Source organism: Myodes glareolus, chromosome 9 (genome assembly GCF_982192425.1).
Source record: "Myodes glareolus chromosome 9, mMyoGla1.1, whole genome shotgun sequence".
NCBI classification, from domain to species: Eukaryota; Metazoa; Chordata; class Mammalia; order Rodentia; family Cricetidae; genus Myodes; species Myodes glareolus.
This window is the reverse complement of record NC_142034.1, coordinates 5,775,268-5,798,313: the sequence shown is the minus strand read 5'-3', so window position 1 is coordinate 5,798,313 and position 23,046 is coordinate 5,775,268. Positions and strand designations below refer to the sequence as shown.

The 23,046-nt window shown below is 42.4% G+C and overlaps 1 long non-coding RNA gene across 1 annotated transcript; it reads right to left on the bottom strand.

Annotated features, from left to right (window-relative positions):
* Positions 1 to 335: 335 nt before the first annotated feature.
* LOC148120746 (uncharacterized) lies at positions 336 to 5,889 on the bottom strand. The gene is made up of 2 exons (XR_015003907.2): positions 5,767 to 5,889; positions 336 to 1,052 (listed from the first exon to the last, which is right to left on the bottom strand). It is a non-coding gene; the product is annotated as an uncharacterized LOC148120746 (long non-coding RNA).
* Positions 5,890 to 23,046: the final 17,157 nt, after the last annotated feature.

Sequence of the window (23,046 nt, the reverse complement as noted above, 5' to 3'; positions counted from 1 at the left end):
CAAAGTTAAATCTAAAACAGGTAACTGTTTAGCTATACCCAACAGATAGTGATCCTCTGACCCTCAAATGCCATTTAAAAGCTTTTCAGGACAGAGGCATTCCAGCTCCTGGCAGCACCACTCTCTCCCACAAGAAAGATGGATGAGAACAGAACTCTCACCTGGAGCTGACTTTAAATGTAGCAAATCCAACCACAGAGCACAAAAAATGTCTTTCACTCCATCTGCTGCTGAGACCCAGTCTGACCCGTCCTGTTGGTCCAGTTATTCAGGGTCCTGAAGGGGTTCTACCCGCAAATATCATGGGTGAGAGAAAAGAAGGAGACCAAGCAGAATTCAATTGTCAAGGTCTCTGTTTATTAGGGTAATGGTTACAGCTTATAGAGCCCTTGAATGAGGGGGTAGGGGTAAGAAGGAACTTGGCAGGGTAGCAAAGGTCACCAGTTAGCATACCTGGTGTTTTTTGTGTAAGCGGAAACATTCTTTTGTGGTTCCGTTAACAAACAGTTCTCAAGATAGTTGGGATGTGGGGCTCTCTGCAACCATCCTTAGGACAATGGTCGCTGATATATCTGTTATCATTCTTAGGGCAATGGTCCCTGCTATCATTCTTAGGGCAATGGTCCCTGACACCAGTCCAGACTGTGGACACTGATTACCCTGCTTTGCCAAGACAAGGTCGGCCAGTCTCCCCAAACTCCTACTCCAAGGAAAGTGTCAGGTCTTCCGGGCCTGGCAGTTGAACCTCTGTCCTCAATGACCATGGAGGAACCTGGGGTAGCTGCCTAGGTAGCCCATAAGCCCCTGTTGTTTTTAAGTGGCTTCACTTCCGCTTACTCAGGTGAAATCCACTCTTCTCAGATCTGGTGCTATTTGATGACTAGGTGACCAGGCTACTGATGGTATCACCAGTTTAACACTCACCCCAAACCCCAAGGCTACGACCACTTCGGTAGCTCATTCGTTAAGTTTCTTGTTAAAAATACAGACAGTTTTGCCTCGTTCACAGGCTTCACAGTAAAGGATAAACAGCTTTCAGATGTAGCTTCCCACTAAAGAAACACAAAAATTGATTTAAGGCATGTAAAGATGTTTTGGACGTCTATCCTCTTTCTGTGCCATTATTACTCTGAGTTTTATCATTGATAAACAGAGTTCTGATAAACTGATCACCTATTGGCTATTCACTCTTTAAGCAAAAGCTCAAAATTTTAAATTTCCTCTGGTTGTCTTCTAAGTATAGACTTACAGGAGTGTTTCATTGGGTTAAAACCAGGCTCTCTAGACATAGGAAAAATGTTAATGCCTTTTAACCCAAATCCATAGCCTTTGCTATGACACCAAGATATAAATCTGTTCCAACTGTTTTAAAGACACGTGCAGGTTCCTGGGGGAAAGTGTTCTGCTACTGTATCAAGGAATCTGGCCTGGTGGAAACTAACATTAGTCTCTGGAGCCCCTCTTTGATCCCACCTATTTCTGAGCCCATATTTTACAGATCCACTCCTCCTGCCAGATGTGTGCCAAGGCTAACCAACAGGGAGTCCTCCAGATACAGCAGCCCTTGCACCATTTCCAAGGACACCAACCGGGCGAGGACTGGCTGGTTGACTTCACCCGCATGCCCACTCATAAAAAGCTTTTTAAATTCTTCTTGACACCTTTGCAGGATGGATGGAGTGACTCTCTACCTCCAGGGAAACAGCAGATGTGGTGGCTCAGGTCCTCCTGGAGCCCATCATTCCTTGGTTTGACCTGCCACAGACCATCCCAAAGCTTCCGGGGTCATCAAGTTTGTGTCTGAAGTCCTCAACATTTCCTGGAAGCTCCACCCCCCCACCCCCCACCCCCCACCCCCGCAAGCTCCTGGGACATCAGTGCTGGTACTACAGACTCAAGCGGGTACCTAACTAGGATAAACGGGCCGTCCAGCAGCTGGGACTCTCCACCCTCCAGTTTTCCAGAATGTGTCAATGAAGGACTTATCTGATCTGTGTCTTGCTCAGATTCTTTTGTACAACCAGGGCACATCTCCGTTCCGTTCTTTCTGGCAGTCTTCACTCTTCCCATGACCAGCCCCATTCATATGACTGGTGATGATAATCTAATTTTTTTTTCCTCCTAGCAACTTTCCTTCTTAGATCCCTCAAACAGAATTCCTGAGGTCTCCAGGATGGCAGTTAACCGAATGCTTCTTCACCCATACCTCCCGCTGAGTGTGAGCCCACTGACTCCCTAGTCCCCCTCCCCACATCGTCCCACAACAACAGGAAGTAGCTAGACTTTTACCAGCACCCATACATCCAAGAAGGCTAGCTGGCCCTCTCTGAAACCCCCGCCCCAGGAGTAGCTCCTCTCCCAAAGCTAGTAGCTGTTCAAGATCATGCCTATAGGGTATTTAAACCCCCTTCTTGAGAGCAGCCTTGAGATTTTTCCTATCCCCTCCCCCTGCCTCATCTCTGGGGCTAGAAAGGTCACCTGGGAATGTTTTGCCCAATAAACCTGGTCTTTTACTTTTAATTCAGCTTGATTTGCCTTACTGCATCAATGGAGGAACCTACTATCGCCTTTTACAGAGTATCTATTAGTAACAAGTGCTCTTAATTGCTGAGCCAATTATTCAGTCCCAAGAGTGACACACTCTCATGTCATAATTGTTTGGTCAGAAGCATCACCTCAGTTCCCTGGCACCCCTTCATGCATAGAGTCTGGAATGTTTAGATGGAGGCTTCACCTCAGTTCCCTGGCACCCCTTCATGCATAGAGTCTGGAATGTTTAGATGGAGGCTTCACCCCAGCTCCCTGGCATCCATTTTTGGAAAGCTGGGCGGAAAACTCCATTCCAAGCTCCCTCCCCTGGGAGTTGCCTCAGTCCAAACTCCACCTCTGAGAAAGTCCATCAAACTGTGACCCCTTCCCAGGGAAGGTCAAGACCACTCCCTCAGGCTATTTAAATTGCCCCCCAGAGAATGAACACACGGCCTCCCCTTTTTCCCTCTCCTGTGGTCTTTTCGATTTTCCTCCCTCCACACCGTATTTTCCCGGGACTACCCGGGAGCGCGGGCACCCGTTAAACCTAGGTCTGATTGGGATTATTTGCATCGGCGAAGAGGTTTGTTGGCCAGAAAGTACTTAACATTAATGTCTTAACTCACACATTCCATATATAAAAAAGGTGGAAGAGACAAACATCTTAGTTTAAAAAGGAAAGGAAAGCAGCTGAGACCAAACACAGGATGTGATGATATTTTCAATGCATTTCCCCTGAAGCGTGTCCTCCTCTGCCTCCCTTGTTTTTGCCCAGGCATGTGCTAGAGCATGTGCCGAAACCTGAGAGCCAGGAAACAGCCTCGGGATAATTCAACCCCCATGGATGACTTCCACGCTGAAACAGTGTGAGGCACAGCCTGAACCGTGCATAGTAGTTCAGAGGCACCAGGAGCTCAGCCTGGTCCCCACACCTGTGCAAGGCAGAGGACTCAGCCAGCAGGGCCCTCCTCAGAGAGTAGGGGGATGCATAAACATGACCAACCGCTTCTAGGTATGGCCGAGGGGAAGGTTTGTGTGGTAGATATAAACAAGAGAACAGCTAGATGCATCTGGAAGAATCCAGAGCAGGGAGAGAAAGAAGTAGATTGAACTGGACTTGGCCATGAGAGGAGAGAGAGAGGGTGTTAGGATTAGGTGGCAGGGTGATAGGGTGGTGGGGGTGAGCCTTGGAGGGTTGGGGCCAAGGCGTGCTGATAAGAGATCACACTATGAAACAGATCTCACGTAAGAAGTTTGGGAGAGGGGACATGAAAGAGACAGAGACAGACCTACAGACAGACAGATAGACAGACAGACAGAGAGTCAGAAGACAGAGAAAAAGAACAAGAGAGGGAGGCTGGAGAGATGGCTCAGAGGATAAGAGCACTGGCTGCTCTTCCAGAGGTCCTGAGTTCAATTCCCAGCAACCACATGGTGGCTCACAACCATCTGTAATGAGATCTGGTGCCCTCTTCTGTACTGTAGGATACATGCAGGAAGAACCCTGTATACATAATAAATAAAAATCTTTAAAAATAAAAAGAACAAGAGAGGTAACTAGAGAGTGTTCTGTGACGGCAGGAATCTTTTAAAGGGTTGGCGACTTATGATCACGCAGCTAGCTGCTGGTAGGCTGAGTTACAGAGGGAGACTGCAAGGGAGCCTGGTTTCTAACTTTCCTCCCTTTTGCTTATTATAAAAGATGAGGAAACAGGAAGGGGTGATGTTGAGGCAGGAATGGGGGTACCATGCTCTTTAGATGGCTTCTTGTTGTCTTGTGGGGAGGGCATTGACATCTCTGGGGACCCAAGAAAGCTGGGATGTTGGCCAAGTCTTGGAAGAGCAAGATGCTTCACTTGCTATCCAGGCTCTACAGGACCGGATGGGGCTAGGGAAGTACAGGCAGTAATGTGGGACTGGGACCACCAGGGGCGAGTAGTTTTGAAACTGTCTGGGATGCAGGTCTTGAAAAAACACCTGGACCTGGCAGAATCTGGAACAGATATATATTAGGGGCAGAAGGAGTTTAGGGCAAAATTTTTCATTGGGAAAAATTTCAAATTCCACTTGAAACTTTTAGGCCCATGGTCCTGGTAATTGAGGGAGAGGAGTCCCAAGAGCAGGTGGGGGGTGTGTGTGTGGAAGAGTTCCCACTCCTAATGATAGGCAGGTGGGAACACAGCTGTTGATTGACTTATCTGGAGCCCATTTGACCCATGAGAGGTAGATTCAACCTGATTTCCTGAAGCTTACAAGATACTTTTCAGTTTACAAAAAGAGCTAAGTTTTAAATACATTATCATCACCACTGTTTGTAATCTGTACTGAAATCCACGTTGTAGGAAAGGCAGTGGACTCACACCTTTGTGTCAGAGAAGCAGCTTGGGAAATGATTTGAAGTTAAAAGAGTGAACACTCCTTAATATTAGCGCGCTCGGGAAAGACAGAGACCTCCAGTGAGCAGAAGGGCGGAAGCTCAACTGATCTGGATTTTCAGTATGAACAGAGACCATGAAACCTGGGCCTCTTCCCTCTGTCTAGAAGACTGGGTGCATATTGGTTAGACAGATGTTTTTAGCATAGTGAGAAGCACTTATACTTAGAAGACAACCAAAGGAAATTCAAGATCTTAGTTTGCGACTATGATGGTATCGGTGCATTACCAGTAAGGTTAACAGCTTATCAGAACTCCATAGATTAAGGTTAGAACTCTGAACTCTCTAAGTCCCAAAACAACAGTAGTACAGGGAGGGAAAGAAATCTGAACCATTTTTTATTCTTTTATATACCTTAAATCACTTTCTTATCACAACCTAAGCTTTCACACCCTCATCTTTACAACTTGCCCTTACACACCTTAAATCATAGCTTGTATTTACACATCTTGAAACCCTTATCAGACACATTTTCTCAATCCTTATGTAAACACTTGCCCTTTTTCTATCCAATCATTCACCTCTAGAGTAACCGAAACTGAGTTCCTTTAAATAAAGGAACAGTAAAACGCTACATTGAAGTCTGTTTTGTGACTTTTCCTCTTCAGCGACATAAACCGTGTCTAGATCTAGTAACAGCTCTAGGAGAGGGAGGCCTGAATTTCACCTGTGAAGAGAACCGAGGAGGAGGCTGAAGTCTTTTAAACTGACAAAGCCATCAGTAGCTCAGTCATCGATGCCATGGGAGCCCTGAGAAGGCTCCATTTCACCAGAGCAAGCAGAAAGCACAGACTGAAATTACCTGGCGTGAGTGAGAAGAAAGCATGAAACCCGCAACAAACCCACTTAGGGGTTTATTAGAGGAGGCGTGAACAGGCCTGGTGAAGTCGGTGTGCAGAGAGAGAGGCCTGAAGATGGCGCGTCCAGCTTTTAAAGGCGCCTAGTGCATGCACACGGGCGGGGGGGGGGGGGCGGTGACATAGTTACGTCATATACAGATGATGGAGCTCACGCATGCACGAGAGCACTTATGTAGCTGCATCATATGTAGGTGATGCAATCACGCTGCACGTGGGTCACTCAGGGGCTTTTAAGGTTCCCGGGGTGGCTAGGTATTTTTGTCTGAGGGCTTGTTCGCACATGCGTGGCCCTGGAACCCGGAAGTGCCAGCTATGCTGGTTGGCTAAAATTATAACATTCCACCCTTTTGTTTCTTATAAGAATTTGGGGGAATTTGGGGTCTTTAATGGGTGGGAATGGGACATCATCAGATCCCTCGTGACTGCTTCCTGCTGATTTTGTGGGCGTCATCAGGTCTTTGGGGACTGCTTTTTGCTGATTTTTGTGGGCGTTGAAGAGTTAAAGTGCTTGACCATGTCCTGGGGTGCCTGATTACTTTTGTGTTTTTCCGGGCTCTGTGGAACTGACTGGCTGGTCCTCACAAGATGATGGAAAGGCAGAAAATTATGTCTGGAAAAATTTTAGATCCTGGTGAGTGAGGGAAAAGAGTCCCAAGATGGAAGATGGAGGGTTCTTTTTGGGGTGGAGGAAATTTTCCAGGAGTTCCCGAGACCAGGAATGATAAGGTAGAATTAAATGATACTTATTCTGGGTGAGTCTGGTCCATTTAGATAGGTCCAATTGGCTCCCTGGAGCTTATGAAAAAATGTTTGAAAAGAAATAAATTTTAGACATATTAAAAGCTTATGATTATGATGATAAAGTGTTGGAGTAGAAGACGGTAGTAAGGAGGGAAGAAAAGAAGGGGAATTATTGGAAAGGGGAATTTTTAGACCCCTCAGTGTTTTACCTGAAGCAAATCTTAAGGCACTTGTTCTCTTTAGCATCGCGGTTTTACCTTAACATCCAGGAGACACTGCTGCAGTCAGTGATAAACCCGTTATGTTAAAGTCCGTTTTGTGAGTTTTTTGGAGTCTGGGGCTGTGAATGTCCCCAAACTAATTATTGTTTCTTATCACCTGGGCTATTGGCAGACCTTGTACCTCCGACTCTATGTTTAATGATGGTCCCTGTAATAAAAGCTGAGTGGTTAACTGAAAATTTAAGTATGACATTGGAGATATAGAAAAGTTGGTAAAGCAGATAGGAGAAAGAGGAAGAGGGAGAGGATATGGAGCTTTTGGCACAGGAGAGTTGAGTACGGTGATGAGACTTTTTTTTTTTTCTGAAACTGGAGAAAGAGTGACTGATCTTGGTGTCCTCTGGAACTTAAGGGAGCAGGGCCCTGTTTGCATTACCGTGTACGAGGGGGTATCTTGAGTTAGAAAAGTAAAAGGTTTAAGGTGAGGCAGGTGGATCTAATGAGAGAGTCCCTCAAGCTTGGCAGCTGTGGGAATTACAAGAATTACTTTAAAAGGGCCCTGCCATTTAGGGGGAAAGGGTAAGGGGTGTTGGTCTTGAGGGGGGGAGAATACTTCCTGATCTTCTATTTTAATTGGCCCATGGTTGATGTAATGAGTAGTCAGAAAAATCCCATAATATGGAGCGAAGATGGGATAACAGCAGAGTAAGCAGGTGATCAGGAAGGGGAGAGGTTTTAGGGGAGATTTTAACCAGTTTTAGGTTAAAACTGGCCTCCCATACATCAGTTCAAAGGGCGAGATGGAAAGGGGGTTTTGGGGATCCCTAAGCCAAAGAAGGGCCGGAGGCAAAAGTTTTGTCCAGTCAAGGTGAAGCTCCTGTGACATCTTAACAAGAACATTTTATTTTTTTTTAAGGAACCGCCAATTCATTCTACCTTCCCTGAAGACTGAGGGTGGTGTGGGATGTGAAAATGCCAGGGAATGTTAAGAGCCATAGATAAAGTTTGAGAGATCTGGGAGGTAAACTCTGGGCCATTATCCAACTGAAGAGACGTCGGGATTCCAAACCTAGGGATAATTTCTCGGGGAAGAACATCGGAAACTGTCGGGGCCCTCTTGTTAGTAGTGGGGAACACTTCAGTCCGCCCAGACGTGGTGTCCACCAAAGCCAGGAGATACAACTCGTCTGACTTTGGGCATATGAGCAAAATCAAGCTGCCAGTCAGTTCCTGGAAGGGAGCCTCTGGCCTGGTGGGTGGAAGAAAGGAAGCTACGATGTTTGGTCTTAGGATCTGACTTTTGACAGATTTTACAAGAGGCAGTGATAGCTTTTAAGAACTCTAAGTCCTCAGGGGTGGTTTGGAAGTGAGCCTTAACAAAATGAAACAGAGCTTTGTTATTAGGATGAAAGAGCTGCTGTAGGTAGGACAGGATTTGTGGGGTGTCAGGGGGTATCTGTGAGAATGTGGGTTATACTGTATGAACCCCCTGAGGTGATTGAGGTAGGTTTGGGCTCGGGAATGCTGCTGTTCTAGCTGCTTGAAATAATGGAACTGTCAGTCTGATGAGACCAATGGTGAATAATTGCTATAGCTGTGGAGAGATGGGAGGCTTTTTAACAGGTCCATAATGTAACCTGAGTTAGTTATGGATCCTCTTTTCATCATAAGAAGCCCATGCTCCTTCCTCATAACTGCGTGGGACAGGAGGCTATGAAAGGCACATTTGGAGTCTGTGTAAACATTTAAAGATTGTCCCTTTGTTAAGTGGAAGGCACGGGTAAAGGTTATTAACTCAGCCTGCTGATTAGTGGTATGGGCAGGGAGTGCTTGTGCCTCTATCACCCCAGTATCTGGTACTATGGCATAGCCTGCTCTAAGGGACCCTTCACATAAATAGGAACTGCCATCTGTGTATCAGGCATAAGTGGACTGAGACAGTTTGCCCTCCTGTGTATGTGAGGGATGGGGCAGTAGATCCTCTAAGGTTTCTATGCAGGAATGAGATGGGGAGTAATTAATGTTAGGTTGAGGTAGGAGATCTGTGATATTAAGGGGTGGGCAGGATTGGAAAGTGAGTGTGGCATCTTCTACTAGTGCCACCTGGAGGGAAAGAACTCGGGAAGTGAGTAAGGTTTGTAAGACTTTGTAAGTTAAGAGGTGGGACAGACTGTGGTGGGAGAAGACAGTGGTGGGTGACCCAAAAGTTAGTTTCTTTGACTTGCAGACAAGAAGCTCAGCACTACTAAAGCACATATGCAGGGTGCCCAGCCCTGAGTGGTGAGGTCCATCTTCTTTGACAGGTATGCTACAGGTGCAAAGGAAGGTCCCAGCTGATGTCCTAGGAACCGAAGGGCATATCCCTCCTTCTCTGTTACACAGAGGGAAAAAGGACGAGTTAAATCTGGGACATGAAGAGCTGGGGCCTGGATAAGGGCCTGCTGGAGTCTCTGAAGAGTTTAGTAATGGGATGGAGAAGGGGCTCATGCAGAGATCTGAGAGCTGCCTTGTATAAGGGGTGGCCGAGAAGAGAAAAATAGGGGATCCAGGAACGCAGAAAGCCAGCTATTTCTAGGAACAATAAAACCTCTTCTTTTGTAGAAGGAATTGCAATTGACTGAATTGGCTTTTTTCTGTCTAGGGTAATAGCTTTTTGGGTTAGGGTAATAGTTAATCCCAAGTAAATGACCTGAGAGCTAGACAGTTGGACCTTAGACGGTAAGACTCTATAGCCCTTTCCGGACAGGAAATTTAAAAGAACGGAAGTATCAGTTTTGCTAATCTCCAAGGATGAACTGCAAAATAATATCATCTACATACTGTATGAGTTTAGACTTGGGGAGAGACAGTGAGAGTAGATCAGAAGCTAAAGCCTGACCAAAGAGGTGTGGGCTGTCCCGGAATCCCTGGGGAAGGACCATCCAGGTGAGCTGTGTGGAGAGGTGAGTGTCAGGGTCAGGCCAGGTGAAGGCAAAGATGTTTTGAGATTGAGAGCTGAGAGGAATAGAGGAAAAACCATTCTTGACGTCTAGAACTAAGAAGTGGGAGGTTCCTGGAGGAATAGTGGAAAGGAGTGTGTAAGGGTTAGGCACTACAGGATGAAGAGGGATCATTGAGGAGTTAATGAGCGATGTATTGAACCAGGCAATAGGTTTCATAAGGTTTTTTAACAGCAAGTATAGGAGTGTTAAAGGGAGAGGAGGTGGGTGAAGTAGCTTTTTTCTTAGAGGGTCAGAGGTAATAGGCTTAAGTCCCCTAAGGCTCTGGAGAGAGATGGGGTACTGAGCTTCGGTTATGTACTTATTAGGATCTTGTAATTAGATAATAATGGGGAATAATATTTAGTAACAGAGGGGTTTTGGGTGTCCCTGATTTGGGGGTCCAGCTGAGAGGCTGGTAGAGGAAAAGACACATTGGGGCTGAGAGGTTGGGAGGCCAGAAGGAGGAGGAGGGGAGCTGTTGGCGAATCTGAGTAAGGTGAATGGAAGGAGCAAATGAAATAAAATCTACTAGTTTTGCTAAAAAAAACCTCTTCCCATAAGAGGTACCAGGCAGGTCAGCATGACTAAAAATGAATGAGTGAGATAATTACCCCTAAAAACACAGTTAAGTGGTGGGGTCTGCTGAGATAGATAAGACTGTCCTGCACCCTGACAATACAGGAACTAGAAAGAGAAGTAGGCCCCCAGAAGTCCCTCAATACCGAGTATGTGGCTCCAGTATCCAAGAGAAAGAAGATGGGCCATCCTGATACTGTGATGTTTTCCCGTGGCTCCCTGTTACAGATGATGGTTGTGGTCAGATCAAAGGAGCCTGGGCAGCCTCACTCATCCATGGACAGACCTAGAAGGTTAACTTGGGAATTTTCTGGGTTTGAAGTCTCCATGCCATAATGTGCACAAGGACAATTGATTGTCCAATGTCCTTCCCTATGGCATCTTGGACAAAGTCTCGTGGGACCAAGATGAGGATTAGGGCATCCTTGGGCCCAGTGGCCAGTTTTCCCACATTTGAAACATGGGCCTGGCATTTGCCTGAGGCCTTGTCTGCACATGCATGTCCCTGGAACCCAGAAGTGCCAGCCATGCTGGTTGGCTAAAATCATAACACAGACCAAGTAGTTTCTAAATCTATTATAAATGACAGAGACTTATTGGCTATGTGGGCAATCCTCCTGACGTTCCTCCATGGTTGTTGGGGGCAGAAGTTCCAGGCCAGTGACAGTCTTCAGCCACCAGACCCAGGAGATATGGCAGATTTTCCTGTGGAGTAGGTGTGGGAGCCCACAGAAGTAGGCTCGTTTGATCTTGATAAAGGTCAGAGACTTCAGGCGTATTCCTGCTCCTTCAAGGATATGACAGGAGGTTTGACCCAGGGAGTGGCTGCCTACAGTGTGGTCACTGCATGTCCTGCCTAAACATCAGAATACTTAACTCAGGGTATAGTTGCTTGATGCTTTAGGTATTGAAGCAGGTAATTGCTCTGTTTGTTCTTTGTGTCATGTTAAAGAAGTCTTGCCTTCTTTTCTCTCTTTTTGGTTTGGGGTATATAAGCATATGAAAAATAAATGTGGGCAAATTCAGTATTTGTAGAATTGCCCTCCCTACTCTATTCTATGTCTCTGTGTTTCTTTTGTATCTCTGTTCTGTGCTCCTGACATTTTTCATCCACATAGCCCTTCCCTAGAATATACGACCTCGTCGAGGCTGAACTCGACAAGTAGGAACTTGATGGGGGACAGCTTTCCTTGTCTAAGCAACCAATACCCCAGTGTCCTGCTTGTTCACAGTCTGGACAGAGTCCTCGCAATTGGTAACGTAAAGGGCAATGTAACGCCAGTGCTATCGCAGCACCAAGTTGTGAACAAGGAGCTGAGGAAGTTCAGCAACATGTGTGGATCGTGTTTCAATGAAAACTCGCTTAACAATCATCTGGGAGATGACTGCAGCAATGCCTGAGGAGAAGACATCTGTAAATGGCATGTGACCTCCTGGAATGGTTTGGAACATCACAATTCTGGGAAAAATAACTGAGTGCATCTTCAAAAAAATCTACGTATTTATTAGGAGGATAATGATTATCAAATTGACTCAATACAGTACTACAAAATATAGCCCAGTAATCACTATGCTGTTGAAGCCACAAGAGTTGCTGGCTGGATAAGGGGTAATGATTTTATCTGGCTCTTTATCAAGACACTAGTCTTTTCTGCCTTGAATAATAAGGAGACAAGGGTTTGATGATAAGCCCCAACCACCTTGGAGGGTGAGGCTTGAAAATGAAGTCATAATATTGGACCCTCCTGCCAGAAGATTCTGGTAGGTCCACAATCAGAACTAAAAATGAACAATTGTAAAAGTATAGAGTAATCTATATAATGTATATGAGCTTGCTGTAGCGCCTTCTCAATTAGTGTAATACATTGGCGCCCTTTATCAGTCAATCTCCTGGATGACAATGGATCAGGATCTCCATTGAGGACATTAAAAAGCAGTTGCAACTGACCTGTAGGAAGCCCTAAACTGGGCCTTATCCAGTTAATGTCTCCCAGGAGCTTTTGGAAAATCTTTAAGTGTTTGCAAATGGTCCAATCTCAAGGCAATCTTTTGGGACTTCACACCATTTTGTAATAACTAATGCCCAAGATACAGATAAGTAAATTGGGTCTGAACCTTCTCAGGAGCAATCTGTAAATTTGCTAGGCTCAACTGATTTTGCAAGTCACCAAAGGCATCTAGCACAGAGGCTTTGGTGGGTCCTGCCAGCTGAGGGTCCTTAAGCCTAACTGTCTCAATGGCCAGGGCGACATATAGTCGGCACATAGTGGGGCTATTTGCCATCCCTTGTTGCAATACCACCCAAGTGCTGTCTCTTATGAGGTTCTTTTAGGTTAGTAGATGGAATACTATGAGCAAAGTGATGGCAATCAGCAGGGTGCAGAGGGATCGTAAAAAAGCAATCTTTTAAATTAATAGTAATTAAATGCAGATCCTTTGATATTGCTACAGGAGCAGGCAACCCCAGCTGAGTAGCTCAAATAGGAATCAGAGTTTTATTAATTTGCAGCTCTTAAGTCCTGCAAAAGGCGCCATTTGCAGATTTCTTCTTTATAACAAATATAGGAGTGTTCCAGGGAGATGCTGAGGGTACCATGTGCCCTGAAGCCAATTGCTATAGTTCTAGCACCTGGGTAGCTTCTAATTTTTCCTTATTAAGGGGTCATTGATCAATCCAGAGGGGTCCGTCACACAGCCAAGAGATAGGAATGGGTGGAATGAGTAAAGGCTGTCCAACAATGGCCCCTGCTAAAAATGCCCCAGTCCCATACGATTTCCAGACTGGCATGTAACATGAGTCTTTTCAGCCACAGATTGAGGATCCCCTTGTAATCTCTTCCCTAGGCCTTTGCTGGGAAAAATCCCTGATCTTTTATCATCTGACTCACTGGCTGAGTGGTGAGCACCACTCCCATACCTTCCAGCACATCCCTGGATGTTCCACCGACACTTCCAGCATACACCCCAGCCCCAGTAAGCATGTCAACATTTCTCCCAGGGAACCCACTGTGACATTACAAGTCGCAGATGTAGGAGAGTCTTATGTATTTCTGTTACTTTCATTGGCTAATTAATAAAGAAACTGCTTGGCCTGATAGGTCAGAACATAGGTGGGTGGAGTAGACAGAACAGAATGCTGGGAAGAAGGGAAGTGAGGCAGACGCCATGACTCTCCTCTCCAAGACAGCCGCAGGTTAGAATCCTCCTGGAGAGCCACCACCTCGTGGTGCTACACAGATTATTAGAAATGGGTTAGATCAATATGTAAGCGTTAGTCAATAAAAGGGTACAGATAATGGGCCAGGCAGTGTTTAAAAGAATACAGTTTCCGTGTAATTATTTCAGGTAAAGCTAGCCAGGCGGGTGGTGGGAAGTGGCCCGCCGTTCATTTTACAAGTTGCCATCTGTGTGCAATGTTCCTGATACTTCTGCATCAAAATAATGTCTGCCACTCAAGGTGGTTCAACATAGTCCTGGGGCGTAAGATTGAAGGCACCAAAAGACTCAAGAATAGAAAGAGTAAAAGGGGCATGGGTCCCGTATGTGGTGATGGCCTCCTTCAATTGCTTAATGTCCTTAAATTGTAGAGGATTGTGCGCTCATATAATCTGACCTGGATTATTTGGGTTAGACATTTCTACTACAGGCAGGGCAAACCTGCCTGAGGGCACCAAAGACTCAAGAAGTGACAACTGACTCTGAAAGTCAGGATTTCTTGAAGGAGGACGGTCCTTTATAGAACATCTTTTTATTTTCCTCCAGAGGACTTTAATCTCTTGAGTTAGTCTTTGCTCCTCACTATCTGTATCCCGATGGGTGTCTGAACTAGAGGCTTCTGAAGTCTTTAGTGACTTGAGGATTCCTCCTCCTGGACCCCCTCAGCACATTCTCAGCCTCCGAGGATTGTTCTTTCACTTTTACCTTCTGACTTAATAATGCATCCTTAACCAGCCTCCACAAGGAGACGGTGGCAATGGGGATTTGATCCTTTATCATGTAGAGCTTTCTGTAAATCTGTCTTCACCTGTTCCCAATCGGGAATATTTAACCCTGCTGAAACGAAAAACCAGGGACTGGCCTGTTCAAGGATTTTCATTAGCTCCTTGGCTGTTTGTGACTTAATTCCGGTGCCATTTTCTTCTAAGAGTTTCACCAGTTGGTTTGAAAAAACATTTGTGAAACTTCCAGCACCCATTTCCAATTCACCATAATCTTTACCTTTCTGTGGAGCTGAACTGGCCAGCTATTCCCCAGGGCAGGTACTGGAATTTAAAACATCTCCCAAAAGGGAATCATTAGTGACTACAAAAGGAATGGAGGGAGCACACAAGGATATATTCCTACTATATCTAGTGGGTTGCAATTTTAAACTATGCTCAAAATAGTCTGATGTATTCCACTTGGAATTAAATGCAAATGTGTTGCAGGCACCAGGGGTACTGCATCCAGACAAGCGAAGGGTCCACACAGAAACATACCAGCAATGGCTGGGACCACTCCAGTTTGCAGGGGGTTACGATAATGAAACAGAGGTGAATCCATGGTTTATTTTTTATGGGAGGCCTAGGTCCATACCACCAAACATCCCTGCAGCCATGGAGAAGCCAGAGGATGAGGCACTCACTGGTGCGTGCTGTGAACAAGGGCCAAGAGCTTTCAGGCAAAGGCAGAAACAGTGAGATTCGAGCAATAAACTCAGGCCCACGAACCTCCAAAACCACCTTCCAAGTGACACCTTATAACATTCAGTATCCTAGAAGCAAGATCATTTAGTCCACAGTACTTTTACTGCTGTAGGAATTCCTTTAGCCAGTAGCCTTTAAGTTGCTCGTCCACTAGGGTGTGGACTCTTATATTCTAAATGCTGATTTAAAACATGCACTCGCTCTCTCTTCCAGTAGCTGGATTCGGTTTCTGTTTCCCATTTGTGCAAAGGACTGTGATCTAAGTATATCACTTTATTATACTCAATTCTGAGCTAGTGTGGGATTTCTTTTTAGCACCCATCTTCATCTGGTGCCCATGTGGATCCCAACTCCACACCTATCAAGTGGACTGGTCTAAAAGGCCCAAAAGGTCTGAGGCCCAGAAGATCTCCCATCCCTGACCGCCTGGCCTGATTTCACCTACTAAGTGGGTTTTTTTTTTTTTTTAACCGTGCCACAGTGGAGCTAAACATGGCGACTTGGAAATTTTCCAGCTTTGTGCACATTTTCCCTCCACCACTGCCACTTTCCCTGCTGCACAGTGACTTATGCAGCTCCTGGTTTGTGCTCCCTGCTCATGAGCTCTGGGCTCCTTGCTCCATATCCTGAATTGATTTGATTGCTTTTAATTTGTCAAGCAAAGCATATTTGTCAGTATTTAACCAGACACCAACACGTGAAACCAAAGTGGTGCAGGACTGTGCTGCTGCCAGTCACTCTCTTTGCCACATGGCTGCAACAGCGACACCTGCTGACCAATAAAAGTTACTACACCTACGACAATTTACTGGAATCTCATAACAAAGGTAACTCTTTGATTAATAAATAAATCAATAAACCTGAAAGTTATATAATCGCAGACAATATTGCCATCTAGGAATTTAATAACCTTTTTGCTTATACTTTGGATGGTATTCTGCAAGGCTTATATGGTTATACAATCGTTTATTGGATATTGAAACTTAGTTTTCTTTTTCACATTATATTTTTTAAAAAATGGTTTGATAATAGAGTCAAGAATGAGGCACATTTAGGAATGATACAATCTTTTACAGACTAATAATAAACAGCTAGCTGACAGGATTAATACTATCGAAAAATCAAAAGTTAGCTGAAAAAATTAAGACTATTGATAAGGATAACATTAATTTGACAGGCAAAATTCAATTCATGTCAAAGGATACTGAGAAATTATTTGAAAGAATTTATACTATTGAATTTGACTCTCAAGAATGGTTAAAAAGTTATGATAGCTTAACAGATAGGGTATCTCTCCAGAAAGGCAGTTTGTATACTGTTCAAATAATGCCCAAGGATGAGATGTTATCTTTAAAGGAAAAACTTCATACCTTGAAACCACATGTGCAGAATGAGGACCAGAAGCTAGGTGCCTCAGTGAAATCACTAGAGATATATACAGGCCAGGAGATTCAGGCTTTACATAAGACAGTAGGAAAAAGGTTTAAAATGACTGAGGAAATTACCAGAGCTGACGAGCAGGGATAGAATATAAAAGAACAGTATTTAACATTGCCAGGACCTGTCAGAGTCAGGGATAGCTTACCCAGGTTTTAGCTTCCTACCTTGTAAACAATTCTGAAAAAGAACCAAGTTCTAGGTGCTTAAAAGAATCTAAGGAATGTAGATGGATATCAAAAGAAATTAAACAGGCAGTAGTATCTTATGGTTTGTATTCACCATTTGTTAGAGAGATGATAAAAACATGGAATTCAAGCAGTAAGGCTACTTCACACGATTGCTTCAATTAGTTTCAGCAGTTCTGGAAGATGGGTCACAACTACTGTGGAAATGCTGTTTCTGAGAAGAATCAAAAATTTTAAAACAACAGAGAAAAGCAAAAGGACTTGAGACTTCTTAAGATCAAATTCTTGGCAAGGTCAATTATACTGATCCATAGTTTCAAGCTCTTAATGATGAATAAGTCTTGTTTCTATGCCATTCAGCAGCCTTAAATGCGTGGGACAGGATTTAAGAACCAAGAAAATAAATTGAATCATATACCAGGGTTAAACAGGCCAGAGAGAATCCTTTAGTGACTTTTTACAAAGATTAACTAATTCTGTACAAATAGGAGTAACAGACCCAGATGCTAGATGAGTACTTATGGAATCTCTGGCTTTTGAAAATGCCAACTTAGACTGCAAAATGATACTTGGGCCTTTAAAGGTTCAATCAGCACTTGCATACAATGGATGTTGAGACATTTGTCTATAATCTGAGGATTGGGTAGGAGATACAATTTCGAAAGGTATGAAGAGACACAAAAATGCCAAATGCTTTAATTTGGGAGAATAGGACATCTGAGAAGGGATTGTAGACAAGGAATTCTTAAAAATAATGTTTCCTCTGGAAATGGTAAAAATAAAAGGTATCAATTTTCTGGATTATGTAGGGGGTGTGTCAAAGGCCAACATTTGACCAGTGAATGCAGATCAACAAAAGACAGACAAGGCAACGTGATACCATCAGTAAAGTCCTTGAGGGGGCCTTTTGCAGGCTGCCAAGGCAAATGTGGTCAGTCATTCCCAGTCACTGTAGAGGACATGTCTCACCAGGAAAATTTAAAAATCCATTGCCTGCTGTAAAAAACTGTACTGTTTTGGATGATGGAATAGACTTGGAAGGTGAATCAAAAATTCCTATTGGAAATAGGAAGCATATGTTTTGACAGACTTCTATAAATGGTCAAAGACCAAAGCTAAGAGTGCATATAAATAACATTGTAATTGTGGGTTTGATAGACATGGGTGTGGACATGAGTGTCATTACTCCAGAATCTTGGCATCCAAATTGACCTCTTTAAGAATTAGAGGAATTAAAACCCTATCTCAAGTGAAATAAAGCACGAGATGGGTTGAATGCATAGGGCCAGAAGGACAGAGAAGAGGCTGAGCCCATATATGGCTAATATCACAGTAAATTTATGGGGTCGTGATCTGCTGCAGCAATGGAACACCAAGACTAACAATCCTGAAGCCCCCAAAACTCATGTTTCTGAAAACATGGGTTAATCAATGGCCTTTAACATAAGAAAAACTACAGGTTTTAGAACAGCTGGTACAGGTGTAATTAGATGTTCACCATATTGAAGAAGCAATCAGGCCTTGTAATTTTCCTGTATTTGTTATTACAAAGAAATTTGGTAAATGAAGTGTGATGACAGATCTAAGAGCTGTCAATAAAGTAATTCAACCTATGGCCCTCTACAATATGGAATTCCTCTGCCTTCTCTTACCAAAAGGATGGCTTCTTGTAATTATTGATTTAAAAGATTGTTTCTTCACTATTTACAAGATATTTACACTATTTACACTATTTATTCTTCACCTTTACAAGAAAAGAACAGAGAAAAAGTTGCCCTCACAGTGCCTACTCATAATAATTCTCAGCCTACTAGGAGATATCAATGGACCATCCTCCCACAGGGATTGCTCAATCACCTCACCCTGTGCTAATACTTTGTAAGTCAACCATTGGAAATAATACATAAAAAATTTCCTAAATCTATAATGTACCATTACATGGATGACATTTTGCACTCTGCTTCAAACATAGATACTTTAGAAAGAATGTTTAAAGAAGTAAAGAAAGTTTTGCCTAAATGGGGATTGTTCCTGAAAAACAAATACAGATTGTTCCTGAAAAAATGCAAAGAAGAGATTTTGTCAATTACCTAAGTCATAAAAAAGGTTTACAGAAAATTAGAGCACAAAGAGACAAATTAGGAGAGACCGATCACGGGCTCTTAATGACCTTCAAAGATTGTTAGGAGACATTCCCAGTCTATGACCGGCTGTTGGGATAACACCTGATCTAATAATTTACTTAAACAAAACCTTAGATGGTAACAAAGACTTAAGTAGTTCCAGAGAATTAATAGCTGAAGTGGAAAAGGAATTGATTGTTGTTGAAGAAAAATTACAGGAGGCACATGTGGATAGGGTGAATCCAAATCTTAATTATATACTAGTCATATTACCTTCCAGAATTTTCCCTACAAAACTTTTAATGCAAAGAGAAGATATTATCTTAGAATGGATCTTTTACCACATAAACCAAGTAAAAAATTAAAAACTTATGTGAAAAAATCTCTGAATGTATTATAAAATGAAAACTGAGGCTTCGTCCACTAACAGGTATGGACCCAGCAGAGATTATAATGCCTTTTACTACTGATGAAATTTAAAAAATTGTGGAAAGATAATGAACCCTAGCAAAGAGCTTTTTAGGAGAAATTAATAGCAATTATTCCCAAAGTGATAGAATTAAGCTTATAAAGAGAACTACTTGGATTCTTCCCCGCATTGTATGTGACACACCAATAACCTGAGCCTGTACATTTTATACTGATGCAAATAAATCAGGGAAGACAGGTTACAAATCAGAAGATTTAGGGCAGAATTATATGTTATTCTCATGGTACTAAGGAATTTTAAAGAACCTCTCAATACAGTTACTTGTTTGCATTATGCAGAAAAGTTGTCTTGCATATTGAAACCACTGAATTTATGCCAGATGATAAAGTATTGACTTCATTATTCATACGGCTTCAAGATATAATCAGAAATAGGTTTTGTCCCATATACATAACAGACATCCGAACCCACACAGGTCTGCCACATCCTCTAGCACAAGGTAATGCAGAAATTGATTGATTGTCAATTGGAGATGTGCTGAAGGCCTCAGAATTTCATAAAAAATATCATGCCAATAGCAAAGGTTTAAAGAAAACTTTTTTTTATTACATCACAACAAGATAAGGAGACTATAAAGAGATGTCCTACTTGCTCTTTCTATAAACAAACACTGCTATCTGCAGGGAGTAACCCAAAGGTCACAAAAAGGAATGAAATTTAGCAAATGGATGTGTTCTACTTTGCAGATTTTGGAAAATTAAAATATACACACCACACCTTTGACACTTATTCAGGTTTTCAGTGACAAATGCTTTGAGCTCAGAAAAGGCTGATTCAGTAAAGGAATTGACTTTTGTTAAGAGCTTTTTATTAAGAACTCTTATTATATTTTTTTATGGCAATCATGGGTATACCTGCACAGATAAAGACAGATAGTGGTCCAACATATGTTTCTAAGAAAATGAAACTGTTTTTTGCTTATTATAATATAAAGCATATTACAGGTATACCAAACAATCCTACAAGTCAGGCAGTTATAGAAAGATTAAATCGAACTATAAAGGATATGCTAAATAAAAAGAAAGGGATGAAAAATATTCCCAGAAATAGATTTCATAATGCTTTATTAACCTTGAGTTTTCCTTAATGCTAATGAGAAAGGAACAATGGCAGCAGAGAGACTTTCAATAATAGAAAAAACTTCTGAATTAAATCAGCTAGTGTATTTTGAGGATGTGTTGATCTCACAATGGAAACCAGGAGATATGCTATGTTGGGGAAGGGGTTTTGCTCTTTTTTCCACAGGAGAAGAAAGTTATGAATACTATCAAAATTAGTAAAGATTCACTTTGAAAAAGAGAAACCTCTTGAGAAAGAGAAATGATGGCTTATCCACAGAGGTAACAACCATACAGGTGGTAAGGAAACTTCATACATGTAACTTGAGGGACCGGCTTGTTGGGGTTTTTTGTCCTGCCCAGTACCCCACAGCCAGCAAGCCCCAAAGAAAACCACACAGAGATCTCTATAAGTTATAAAGCTGATTGGCCCATTAGGTCAGGCTACTTATTAGTTCTTGTAGCTTATATTAACCCATTATTCTGATCTATGTTAGCCATGTGGCTCAGTACCTTTTTCAGTGGGACAGGTCACATCCTGCTTCCTCGGTGGTCTGCGCAGGACTGGGAAGAATCAACTTCCTCCTTCCCAGAATTCTCCTGTTCTCATTGCATCATTTCTACTTCCTGTCTGGTTTTCCCACCTATACTTCCTGCCTGGCCAATCAGCGTTTATTTAAAACGTGATTGACATATTACAGACAATTCTCCCACACCAATAAGGGTTGGGGCAGGGTTCTGTTCTTATCTTTGCAGGAAAATATGCATCTTCAAAAAGTCAAGAGACCCTGAACATCTAGATGCCTAAAGAGGAAAAGATAACTCTCCAGATAGGATCACCAAGCAAAGAGAATTATGATTTATTAGGAAAGGTCATCTGAGTGTAAAAATCACTGATATGTGTATATATATGTATATATGCTGCCCAGTAGAATAATAGTCACAAATAACTTAGAAATCAAAACTGGCTTTGGAATTTGACAATAACTGTCCTTTTCTAAGTCCAAGAATGTTGTTAAAATAAAAAAAAATCAGAGTTTCTGTCTCATGTCAGGAGCCATCTGGTATGGGACAAAAAGAAGAAAGAATTTAGGAAAACTTTTACTTTCCTCCATACCTATTTTTGTCTCTATCATACCTTTTGTTGAATATATGTCTATATAAATAATGTTTAAGTATTCCACAGTGAACAATGAATTTTCCTGCAGCAATCTCTGAAGTTTCCAGGAAGAAGATGTGACCCCCACAACAATGACTCTACCTGGTTGAAATGATGTCATGATGCTGATAATACTTGTATAAGACCGCTTTGGGTACCAGCTGCTCAAGATGGTTTCAACTTGGTTAACTGTTGGCCAGAACTTCAAATAGGAACACCAGAAAAACCCTACAGAATATTCAGAGACTATTTGCAATAATACCAGACAGTAATCTTGGAACTTAACCATTATTTTACTTTCACAGGATCCCATAGAAAGAGCACCACCCCCATGACAGCTGGAAGTAATTCTAGAAGACGACGTCCCCTTTCCCAACAAAGTTTGTCCTCAGGATTGGGGACATCAAATAGGGTTGATTATAACTGATATCGGGGTGGGGTGGAAATTAAGTGGGTTCAAGGATCTCTTTGAAAAAAAGGAAAATTGGATGGAATAATAGGTAGAACAGTGTAATCTTACTCTCACTAATAATAATAGTGAGTAATAGAGTAAATACTTGTGATTTATTATTTATAGGCAATTTACATTGGTATAGATGCTTGTATATTGATACAAATTCAAGCAATATTTGTTATATTGAATATTCTGCTATTTCTGTTTACAATATTTGTACACCAAAGCCAAGATATTTTGTCATATTGCATGCATGCATGCTTCTACCTCTGCTTAAGACATTTTGTATATTGATACAATTTTAGGATATATTTATCATATTGTCCTATACATTTCTACCTCTGATCAAGATAATTATACATTGTTTATATTTTGAGGTCATTTTCCTCATTTGCTGCACAATTGTTTAAAGATTGTTTAATATTTTAATATGAAGCCTTCATCTTTAAGCTATATAGGTATTAAGAATTATAGGTCAATAGTCATCTAGTTTGTCGTACTTATAGTTAGACTAATCAGGTTCTTTAGATACATAGAGACTTATTCCACATAGATAGGTAATCTTAACCACTTCAAAAAACTGTAGAATGTGGCATTTAAATAATTTAGGGTTCTGTTGATGTGAGACACAATTACTCCTGGCAGTACGGATCTGTTCCCGAGAGAATGTTGAACACCGAAGACACTCCATTTGGAGCTTGTATTTTTTCTTGGCACAACTGTCCTTTGGGCAAGGAACTGCCCATGCCTCAACCACTGACAAAATGCATGAAGTCCGGATAGGACAAGCAGGATTCAAGAAAAAAGACCACCAAATCTTGCCAAGACAGGGTAAGACAGTTTTGAAAAATTTCCTGGCTCTGAAAATGATCTGTCAGTTAATCTAGGTCTTAGCCAAAATTGGTTGCTCCAACGTTGCAAATGAGACATTGGGTGATTGCCCTGCCCAGGTAGCCAGTCTTCTGTCATTTACTGCATGTTTTGCTTGATTGCACTTCCTGTTTATTCAAGTCATATTATCTTCCTTTTCAGGCCTTCAGTGGGGGTTGAAGAATAGATAGTTGTAGTTGCTTACCTCTCGTGACTTGGCCAAGTTATTTCTAATACAA